This window comes from Sapajus apella, unplaced genomic scaffold, assembly GCF_009761245.1.
Source record: "Sapajus apella isolate SASKATOON/1434 unplaced genomic scaffold, GSC_monkey_1.0 scaffold117, whole genome shotgun sequence".
Lineage (NCBI taxonomy): Eukaryota > Metazoa > Chordata > Mammalia > Primates > Cebidae > Sapajus > Sapajus apella.
This window is the reverse complement of record NW_022437057.1, coordinates 1,746,594-1,758,975: the sequence shown is the minus strand read 5'-3', so window position 1 is coordinate 1,758,975 and position 12,382 is coordinate 1,746,594.

Genomic DNA, 12,382 nt, shown 5'->3' with positions numbered 1-12,382 from the left:
TGTAATCCCAGCACTTTGGGAGGCCAAGGCGGGTGGATCACGAGGTCAAGAGATCGAGACCATCCTGGTCAACATGGTGAAACCCCGTCTCTACCAAAAAGAAACAAAAAATTAGCTGGGCATGGTGGTGCGTGACTGTAATCCCAGCTACTCAGGAGGCTGAGGCAGGAGAATTGCCTGAACCCAGGAGGCGGAGGTTGCGGTGAGCCGAGATCGTGCCATTGCACTCCAGCCTGGGTAACATGAGTGAAACTCCGTCTAAAAAAAAAAAAAAAAAAAATTCCAGTATGAAAAGTTTTTACTCCATAGCTCACCATGGAGTAGAAAAAATGGATATAAATTACAGAAAAAATATTGATGTGGTAACCAGTGTTTGGTTTGTCAAACCCACAATTCTGTAAAGACAAAACTTTAGGTTTTGCTTCATTTCTGCTACCTGATGGGCCGTTTGAACATTTTCACAGGGATTTTACTCAATTGCCACCTTCAATGGGATGTAAGTATGTTCTTGTAATAGTCTATGTTCTTTGGCTGAATAGAAGCTTTCCATGGAGGAAGGCCAATACTGTAACAGTAGCTAAAAGTTTACTAAAAAATGTGTTTCCTTTATGGGACATTCTTGGAGAATGCTCCACTGGCAGAGGCACCAATTTCACTGGGAAAGTTATAAAGCAATAAAATAAGGCGTTGAAAACACAATGGCATTACCATTGTTGCTATCACCTTTAGTCTCCTGGAAAGGTTGAAAGGACAAATGGCATCTTGGAACTGAAACTGGCAAAGTTAACTGAATTGACTGGATTGCCTTGGCTGACAGTATTACCATTGGCCTTGATGGCAATCAGATTCCTCCCTCAGTGGAAAATGTAACTTGACCGTCTATGAAACAGCCGCTGAGCCCGGCACAGTGGCTTATGCCTGTAATTCCAGCACTTTGGGAGGCCAAGATGGGAGGATCACCTGAGGCCAGGAGTTTGAGACAAGCCTGGCCAACATGGTGAAATCTTGTCTTTACTAAAAATAGAAAATTAGCTGGGTGTCGTGGCATATGCCTGTAGTTCCAGCTACTCAGGAGGCTGAGGCAGGAGAATCACTTGAACCGGTGGGGTGGAGGTCACAGTGAGCTGAGATCATGCCACTGCACGCAAACCTGGGCAACAGAGTAAGACTCCGACTCAAAAAAAAAAAAAAAAAGAAAAAGAAAGAAACAGTCACTGGAAGGCCTATGCCCCTAAGAATAAAAATAAAACCTCATGTATCTTCTACTTTTATAAACTCTGCTATGGCTTAATACTGCAAGGCTTTAATGCATTATGTCAAAGCATATTTTCACTAGGTTAAAAAAAAAAAAAAAAGGCTTCATGACCCACCAGCAGATGACAACTAGACCCCTCAGAGTCCAAAACTCAGAGATTGAGTCTTTTGGAAATGACACCAGAGAAAGGCTGTCCTTGAACTCTGTTGGAAGGGACCATAACAAGTTCTCTGCAGCAAAATTTCAGTACTCTGAGGTTTGGATCCACATCTCTCAACCCAAAGGAGCCCGTCAAGGCTCCTGGAGCTGTATGCCTGTTGGAGACTTTAAGGTAAAGCTGATGTGTGAACTTTTCCCTCCAGAAGCAGAAGGCATTCCAGACGTGGACTCTTTCTGAAGATCATGGATCAAGACTTCTTTGCACCATGAAAGCCTTATCCTCCCCTGACCCCCTCTTCCCTGCTGCCCTAATCCTTTCCCTTTCTCTCCAGGAAAATCCATGGGACCATAACTTGTGGATGGCTTTAGCTAGGGTTTATACTCCAGCACAAAAAAAAAAAAAAAAAAAGCAATTGTTGAGTATATGAAGACAAGTTAGTTTCCATTGAGCAACAATTCCAATAGGGTTCTTGAAGGCTCACTCTTGGTAACAGCAGAGTATTGTTTTCTTTGTTTTTGTTTTTTGAGATGGAGTTTCGCTCCTGTTGTCCAGGTTGGATTACAATGATGCGATCGCAGCTCACGGCAACCTCTGCCTCCTGGTGCAAGTGATTCTCCTGCCTCAGCCTCTTGAGTAGCTGGGTGCACCCGCCACCATGCCCGGCTAATTTTGTATTTTTAGTAGAGGTGGGGTTTCTCCATCTTGGTCAGGGTGGTCTCAAACTCCCAATCTCAGGTGATCCACCCATCTCAGTCTCCCAAAGTGCTGGGATTACAGGTGTGAGCCACCGCACCCAGCCTGATATTTTTTTTTTTTTTTAAGATATTGCCACCAAATACATTAAGGAAATTTCTCAAGAAAAAGGAAACATGATATATTTACAGGAGCAAATAACAGTTGGCTTGCAGACATCCTAAACGGTGGATGGCAAGCTTGGCTTTTCCAAGGTTTTCCAATCTTTACCTTCTTCTAGTGGGTCTTCAGGTTACTGTGACTTGCGTTAATAGGCTAACAACAAAACTGGATACGTCTTTAAATCAGATTCATTCTACAGTGAACTATGTAGAATGGTTCCTCAATTGCCATTGTGCCCCAACAAGGACTATGACCAAATGAACTCAGATGCCTATGTTGTATGAATTTTGACTTGTTTGATTTGGATGCTTGGTTCATAAAGGCTCTTATTAAAGAGTATTCTTCAGTCTTTTGGTATTATTCACCTGACAGCCATCATAATGATCCCCCAGTACACCATATCCTCTAATCTTTTTTTTTTTTTTTGAGACAGAATTTCACTCTTGTTGCCCAGGCTAGAGTGCAATGGCGCAATCTAGACTCACTGCAACCTCCACCTCCCAGGTTCAAGCCATTCTCCTGTCTCAGCCTCCCAAGTAGCTGGGATTACAGGGGCGTGCCACCACACCCAGCTAATTTTTGGATTTTTAGTAGAGACTGGGTTTCTCCATGTTGGTCAGGCTGGTCTTGAACTCCTGACCTCAGGTAATTCCCCTGCCTCAGCCTCGCAAAGTGCTGGGATTACAGATGTAAGCCACCATGCCTATCTTAAATATCATCTTAAATGTCTATATGAAGCCATCCATTGAGTGTTCAATGGTCTCGCTTCAATTAGATCAGCAAGAACATCAAGAATTATTCAACTGCTGTGACTTTGTGACTTGTGAATTTCATACTAAAACCAAATAGGTCCATTTGCAATGGTGCCAAAGAGTGGCATCAATGCTCTCAATTTTTGAGAGTTGACCAAAATGGAAGACTCATTAAACTAAATTTGGCTTGAGGATGCCTCTGTACTTGAGTCCTTATGGAACAAATTGTAACCTTACCACTTAAACTAACTACAAGCCTAACTTAGGGTATACTTTTGTAACAGTAGCTGAGTCTCAGCCAGTCATATCAGCCAAGTGTCAGTCAATTGCAGGTGGGCAATTGATTAGACCACATTCAAATAAAGCTAATGCTGAGCTGTAATCAACAGAGGTGTTCATAAATGCTGCCTGCCCACATTGCAAGTTACGAATATTTCAACATGTTCTGGTTTTGAGGGTTGCCTGATTCATGAATCATTTTTTGCTTAAATAAATTCTGCTTTAATGTAATTTGTCTAAAAATTTTAACAGGGCTATGAATTTTCCTTCGGTATATGAGTTTTTCTTGGGATATGTGCTTTACATATATCCCATAGATTTGGATTTGTAGCAATTATTTTTTTTTTCTTGAAACAGAGTCTCACTCTGTTGTCCAGGCTGGAGTGCAGTGGCATGATCTCGGCTCACTGCAACCCCACCTCCCAGGTTCAAACAATTCTCCTGCCTCAATCTCCCAAGTAGCTGGGATTACAGGCACCTGCCACCATGCCTGGCTAATTTTTGTACTTTTAGTAGAGACAGGGTTTCATCATGTTGGCCAGGCTGGTCTCAAACTCCTGATCTTGTGATCTACCCACCTCGGCCTCCCAAATCCTACACTGGGATTACAGACGTGAGCCACTGCATAGGGCCTGTAGCAAATTCTTTGATTTCTGTAATTTCCTATATCAAGAGTTGTGAAGCATAGGTTTTAAAGTTTTCAGGTAGAACATTATGCCAGCTATCAAATTGCTGAATCTCAGATGCAAACTCACTCTTCATTGCCTGCCCTGTGAAAATGAATATGGGCCCTTTAAATATTGTTTCTTTGCCAGCTGGCACAATGTTTAGCTTTGACAGCAGAGGGCACTGGAGAGACATTGCAGGAGGCTCATTACTCAGTAGGTTTCCATGGCCTGGGTGGCTTCTCCAGTGCCAGGTTCCTGCGCTGTGTGCAGCCTTTGTAGTGCCTAGCTTTTGTGGCACAAACAAGCTTCTCTAGTGTAGCTCCTTCAGTAGGTATGTTGCTCCAGCACCAGGCTTCTATGGCGGTGGGCAGCTTCTCCAAGGCCCAGATCCTGCAATACGCAGAAGCCTATATCACCTAGCAACCAGCAGTTTCTCCAGGTACTTCATACCCGGTAGTTTCATAGCAGAATGGCTTCAAGTGGGGTACCTCTTATAAACAGCCTTTCAGCATTACAGGGCATATCATCAGCAAGTCCTAGAGAGGGGATTTCCAGCAACTTCCACTGGTGTGGTACAAGAGGAACTTCTCTGCCATTCACCAAGCCATGGCCATATCCCCTCCAGCCACGGGGCACTGGCTCTCAGCCCCAGAGGGGCCTCTTCTTCAAGTGCACTATCTTCCTCAAGTGTACCATCTCAGCTGTAGGGGTAGTGGCTGCTTCTTCTTATCTGCATTCCTCTGTTCTTTAGAGTTCCTTTTTCTCTTCCATAAAATCAATATGATATCTGATATAAAAAGTGGACAAAGACCTTTAAGGAAAAAAAGAACTATTGACGCCGGGCACAGTGGCTCACACCTGTAATCCCAGAAATTTGGGAGGATCACCTGAGGTCAGGAGTTTGAGACCAGCCTGATCAACATGTAGAAACCCCGTCTCTACTAAAAGTACAAAATTAGCTGGGCATGTTGGCGCATGCCTGTAATCCCAGCTACTTGGGAGGCTGAGGCAGGAGAATCGCTTGAACCCTGGAGGCGGAGGTTGTGGTGAGCCTAGATTGTGCCACTGCACTCCAGCCTGGCAACAGAGCGAGACTCTGTCTCAAAAAATATATATGTATAGACAAATGTTCTTCATAAACATAGATGTAGATGCAATAATTTAGAACAAAATGTTATGCGTGCTAAATAATAAGAACTTATGAACCCAAAGAAGGAACCAAAAGAAGGAAACAGGCTGACATGGTGGCTCCCGCCTGTAATCCCAACACTTTGGGAGGCTGAGGTGGGCAGATCACCTGAGGTTAGGAGTTAGAGACCAGCCTGGCCAACACAGAGAAATACTCTACTCTACTAAAAATACAAAATACAAAAATTAGCCAGGTGTGGTGGTGGGCACCTGTAATCCCAACTACTTGCAAGACTGAGGCAGAAGAATCGCTTGCAACTGGGAGGCGGAGGTTGCAGTGAGCTGAGATCAAGCCACTGCACTCCGGGGTGACAGAGCAAGACTTTGTCTCAAAAAAAAAGAAGGAAACAACAGACATAGGTCTACTGGAGGAAGGAGCATGGGAGGGGGGAGAGGAGCAGAAGAGATAACTAGTGAGTACTGGACTTAATACCTGGGTGATGCAATAGTGTGTACAACAAACCCCTCTGACACGTGTTTACCAGCTATGTAACAAACTTTCACCAAACCTAAGATAACAATTTTTTTTTTTTTTTTGAGACGGAGTTTTGCTCTTGTTACCCAGGCTGGAGTGCAATGGCGCGATCTCGGCTCACCGCAACCTCCGCCTCCTGGGTTCAGGCAATTCTCCTGCCTCAGCCTCCTGAGTAGCTGGGATTACAGGCACGCGCCACCACGCCCAGCTGATTTTTTGTATTTTTAGTAGAGACGGGGTTTCACCTTGTTGACCAGGATGGTCTCGATCTCTTGACCTCGTGATCCACCCACCTCGGCCTCCCAAAGTGCTGGGATTACAGGCTTGAGCCACCGCGCCCAGCCTAAGATAACAATTTTTTAAATTGACAAATATGCCACAAAAAAATCATTTTAAGGCTGGGTGTAGTGGCTCACGCCTGTAATCCAAGCACTTTGGAGGCCAAGGTGGGCGATCACCTGAGATCGGGAGTTCAAGACCAGCCTGACTAACATGGTGAAACCCCGTCTTTAAAAAAAAAAATCATTTTAATAAAGAAATAAAAGAGCTGTTTATGATTCTGAAAAAAAAAATGTTAGCAAATGGAATCCAATAGTGCAGAAAGAGGACAATACAACTTTGAATTTCCCAACTTGAAAACTTACTCTAAAACTACAGTAATTAAGACAGTGTAGTACTCTCATAATCATGATATAAAAGATCAACGAGATAAAGTTGACAGTCAGAAATAAACTCTAACATTTATGGTCAACTGATTTTTGACAAGGATGTCAAGACAATTCAATGGGGGGAGAATGGCCAGCCATGATGGCTCACACCTGTGATCCCAGCACTTTGGGAGGCTGAGGTGGGCAGATCACCTGAGGTCAGAAGTTTGAGACCAGCCTGGCCACCATGGTGAAACCCTGTCTCTAAAAATAAAATAATTTTTTGTAAAAATACAAAAAATTATCTGGGTGCAGTGATATGTGCCTGTAATTCCAGCTACTTTGGAGGCTGACGCAGAAGAAGCGCTCCAACCTGGGAGGCAGAGGTTGTAGTGAGCCAAGATCACACCACTGCACTACAGCCTGGGTGACAAGAGCAAAGCTCTGTCTCAAAAAAAGAAAAAGACAATGGGGGAAAGAATAACCTTTTCAACAAATGATGCTGAGACACTGGAAATCCACATGCAAAATAATGAAGTTTGACCCCTACCTTACATCATTTATAAATATTAAATCAGGGTAGGTGCAGTAGCTCACATCTCTAATCCCAGAACTTTGGGAGGCCAAGGTGGGAGGATTGCTTGAGGCCAGGAGATCAAGACCAGCTTAAGCAAAATAGCAAAACCCCATCTTTCTTTTTATATTTTTTTCATATAAATTTATAAAAAATAAAAATGTTATTTCATGTCATGTGTATTTTACCACAATAAAAATATTAATTCAAAATTAATCAAAGACCTAAATACAAGTGCCAAAACTATAAAACTCTTAGAGTGTAACCCTCCATGGCCTTAGACAACGGTTTCTTTTTGCTTTTTTTAATTTTTATTTCCTGGACATAAGGTATTGTTTTCTTACCCAGGCTGAAGTACAATAGCATGATCATGGCTCACTGAAGCTTCAACCTTCCATTCTCAAGTGATCCTTCCATCTCAGCCTCCCAAGTAGCTGGGACCACAGGCACACAGCATCATGCCTAGCTAATTCTTTAAACTTTTTTGTACAGATGGGGTCTTACTATGTTGTCCAGGCTGATCTTGAACGCTGGGGCTCAAGCTATCTTGCCTCCCAAAGTGCTGGGAATTCAGGCATGGGCCACTGCACCCAGCAAACAATGGTTTCTTAGATATAAGCTCCAAAGCACAAGCAACCAAAGAAAAAATAGGTTAAATGGACTTCATTAAAATCAGCTGGTGCAGTGGTGCATCCCTTTAGTCCCAATTCCTCAGGAGGCTGAGATGGAAGTATGGTTTGGGCCCAGGAGTCAGAGTCTAGCCTCAGCAACATAGTGAGACTGCCCCACCGGCCATCTCTTAAAAAAAAAAAAAAGCGCTGGGCATGGTGGCTCATGCCTGTAATCCAAGCACTTTGAAGGCCAAGGCGGGCGGATCACCTGAGGTAGGGAGTTCAAGACTAGCCTGACCAACAGGGTGAAACCCTCGTCTTTAAAAAAAAAAAAAAAAAAAAAAAAGCAAACTACATTTTGTACTTCAAAAGACACTATAAAGAGGGTTAAGCAAGGAGCATTGGTTCACGCCTATAATCCTAGCACTTTGGGAGGCTGAGGTGGGAGGATCACTTGAGGCCAGAATTTAAGACCCATCTGAGACCTTGTCTCTACAAAAAGTAAACAAGATTAGCCAGGCATGGTGGCATGTGGCTGTAGTCCCAGCTACAAGAAAGGCTGAGGTGAGAAGACTGCTTGAGCCTGGAAGGTCAAGGCTGCAGTGAGCAGTGATTGTGCAACTGCACTCCAACCTGGGCAACACAGCAAGTTCTGTCTTTTTTTTTTTTTTTTTTTTCTTTAAAGGTCTTTCTTTTTTTTTTTTTAGGCGGAGTTTCGCTCTTGTTACCCAGGCTGGAGTGCAATGGCACGATCTCGGCTCACCGCAACCTCCGCCTCCTGGGTTCAGGCAATTCTCCTGCCTCAGCCTCCTGAGTAGCTGGGAATACAGGCACGTGCCACCATGCCCAGCTAATTTTTTGTATTTTTAGTAGGGACGGGGTTTCACCATGTTGACCAGGATGGTCTCGATCTCTTGACCTTGTGATCTACCCGCCTCGGCCTCCCAAAGTGCTGGGATTACAGGCTTGAGCCACCGCGCCTGGCCCTAAAGATATTTCTTTAAAATTAAAACAAAAAAAGAAAATAAAAGAAAGTTAAGCAGGGTGTGGTGGCTCATACCTGTAACCCCAGTACTTCGGGAGGCTAAGGCAGGAGGATCACTTGATCTCAGGAGTTCAAAATCAGCCTGATTAACATAACAACACCCTATTGCTAAACAAAGAATTTTTTTTTTTGAGACAAATTTTTTTTTCCACTCTTATTGCCCAGGCTGGAGTGCAATGGCACTATCTCAGCTCACCGAAACCTCCACCTTTCAGGTTCAAGCAATTCTCCTGCCTCAGACTCTCTAGTAGCTGGGATTACAGGCATGTGACACCACACCGGCTAATTTTGTATTTTTAGTAGAGATGGGTTTTCTCCATGTTGGTGAGGCTGGTCTCGAATTTCTGACCTCAGATGATCTGCCCGCCTTGGCCTCCCAAAGTGCTGGGATTATAGGTGTGAGCCACCTCCCCCTGCCCAAAAAGAAATTTTTTAAACTATCTGGGCATGGTGGAGTGCACCAGCTACTTGGGAGGCTGAAGTGGGAGGATCACTTGAGCCAGGAGTTCAAGGCTGCAGTGAGTTATTATTGCACAACTGCACTCCAGCCTAGGCAAGAGAGCTACAACTCTGTTTTTAAAATAAAAACTCTTACAGCTCAACATGAAAAGACAAATAACTTAAAAATGAGCAAGCATCTGAGTAGACATTTTTCCAAAATAGATATACAAATGCCTGTAAGTACATAAAAAGATGCTCAACATTGTCAGCCATTAGGGAAATCAAGTCAAAACCATGAGATACCCTACACACACACTAAGATGTCTATAATGAAAGATAGACAATAAGTGTTAGCCAGATTGTGGAGAAATTAGGAGTCTCATACATTTCACATATTGTGGGTGGGAATATAAAACGGGGCAGCCACTTTGGAAACAATTTGCCAATTTTTCAGAAAGTTAAACGGGGTTACCATATGACCAAGCAATTCCATTCCTAGGTATAAAAATCCAAGACAGGCCGGGCGCGGTGGCTCAAGCCTGTAATCCCAGCACTTTGGGAGGCCGAGGCGGGTGGATCACGAGGTCAAGAGATCGAGACTATCCTGGTCAACATGGTGAAACCCCGTCTCTACTAAAAATACAAAACATTAGCTGGGCATGGTGGCGCCTGCCTGTAATCCCAGCTACTGAGGAGGCTGAGGCAGGAGAATTGCCTGAACCCAGGAGGCGGAGGTTGCAGTGAGCCGAGATCGCGCCACTGCACTCCAGCCTGGGTAACAAGAGTGAAACTCCGTCTCAAAAAAAAAAAAAAAAAAAAAAAAAATCCAAGACAATTAAAAACATATGGCTATACAAAAGCTTGTACAGGAATGCTCATAGCAGCTTTGTTTTATTCCAATCCCCCAAATGTGGAAACAACCGAAATACCCACCAAATGATGAAAGGATAAACAAAATGTGGTACATTCATACAATGGAATATTGTCCATAGAGAAGAATGAAGTTAGTCTCAGCTACTGGGTGTTGAAGGGGGGAGGGGGTTGAGGTGGGAGGATCGCTTGAGCCTGGAAGGTTGAGGCTGCAGTAAGCTAAGATGACACTACTACATTCCAGGCTGGGTGACAGAGCAAGATCCCATCTCAAAAAAAAAAAAAAAAAAAAGAATGAAGTACCAATGCATGCTATAATATGGATGAACACTGGAAATATTATGCACTGTGAAAGAAGCCAGTCTACCTGTTCTATGATTTCACTTATATGAAATATCCAGAATAGACAAATCTAGAGACAGAAAGATTTGTGGGCCAGGTGCAGTGACTCACGCCTGTAATCCTAGCGCTTTCGGAGGCTGAGGCAGGCAGATGGCTTGAGCTCAGGAGTTGGAGTCCAACCTGGGCAACATGGTGAAACTTCACCTCTATTAAAAAATACAAAAAATTAGCTGGACATGGTGACGCACACTTGTATAGTCCCAGTTACTCGGGAGGCTGAGGTGGGAGAATCACCTGAACCCAAAGGTTGCAGTGAGCCAAGATTGCCACACTGCGCTCCAGCCTGGGTGACAGAGGGAGACACTATCTCAGAAAAAAAGAAAGAAAGAAAAAAAGAAAGATTTTTGGTCCTCTAGGGCTGGGGTGAGGTATGGGATGGAATGAAATGGGGAGTGACTGCTAATAGGTACAGGGTTTCTTTTGAGGATGACAAAAATGTTTTAAAATTCATTGACTATTGCTGGGCACGGTGGCTCACGCCTGTAATCCCAGCACTTTGGGAGGCCGAGGCGGGTGGATCACAAGGTCAAGAAATCAAGACCATCCTGGCCAACATGGTGAAACCCCGTCTCTACTAAAAATACAAAAAATTTGCTGGACGTGGTGGCACATGCCTGTAATCCCAGCTACTTGGGAGGCTGAGACAGGAGAATCGCTTGAACCCAGGAAGCGGAGGTGGCAGTGAACCAAGAATGCGCCATTGCACTCCAGCCTGGGCAACAAGAGCGAAACTCCGTCTCAAAATAAAATAAAATAAAATAAAATTCATTGACTATTGTTATTTAGTCAATATGCCAAAAACCATTGAATTGTACAATGTACATTGGTGAAGGGGTGGGGGTGGATGCAGAAAAGGGAGATGTTGATTCCAGAGTACAAAGTTTCAGTTAGGTGGAATAGGCGTTAGTAACTTACTGCACAGAATAGTGACTATATAACGCATTGCATACTTCCAAATCGTTAACAGAGTAGATCTTCAATGTTTTCACCACAGAAAAAGATAAGTATGCCAGGTGATGGATATGTTAATTAGCCTATTTTAGTCACTCCACATTGTTAACGTATATCTAAACATCACACTGTACCTCATAAATGCAGTTGTCAATTAAAAATAAATTAGTGAAATACAAAGTATATAAACTATATCTTATTAATGAATTTTTTTTTTTTGAGACGGAGTCTTGCTCTGTCACCCAGGCTGCAGTACAACAGTGTGTTCTCCACTCACCACAACCTCCGCCTCCTGGGTTTAAGCAATTCTCCTGCCTCAGGCTCCAGAGTAGCTGGAATTACAGGTGTGCACCACCACACCCACCTAACTTTTTGTATTTAGTAGAGAGAGGGTTCCACTATGTTAGCCAGGCTGGTCTTGAACCCCTGACCTCATGATCCACCCACCTCGGCCTCCCAAAGTGCTGAGATTATAGGTGTGAGCCACCGTGCCCAGCCTATAAATTATATAAGTGAGTGCGCGCACGCGCACGCGCGCGCACACACACACACACACACACACACACACACACAAAAGAGATTGTTTTGGCCGGGTGTAATGGCTCACACCTGTAATTCCAACACTTAGGGAGGCTAAGGTGGGCGGGTCACGAGGTCAGAAGATTGAGACCTTCCTGGCTAACATGGTGAAAAGCCATCTCCAGTAAAAATACAAAAAAATTATCCGGGCATGGTGGTGTGTGCCTGTAATCCCAGCTACTCGGGAGGCTGACGCAGGAGAATCATGTGAACCTGGGAGATGGAGGTTGCAGTGAGCCAAGATTGAGCCATTGCACTCTAGCCTGGGTCTCAGAAAAAAATAAAAAGGGATTCTTTTGATAGAAGGTGCTATGCAGTAATTGCTGTTGTCGTTTTGAGACAGAGTCTCAGGCTAGAGTGCAATGGCGTGATATCGTCTCACTGCAACCTCCGCCTCCCAGGTTCAAGCAATTCTCCCGCCTCAGCCTTCCTAGTAGCTGCGACTACGGGCATGCACCACCATGCCCAGCTAATTTTTCTATTTTTAGTGGAGATGGGGGTTTCACCATGCTGGCCAACATGGTCTCGAACTCCTGACCACAAGTGGTCTGCCCACCTCAGCCTCCCAAGGTGTTGGGATTACAGGCATAAGCCACTGTGCCTGGCCTGCAGTAAGTTTACATGGATGAT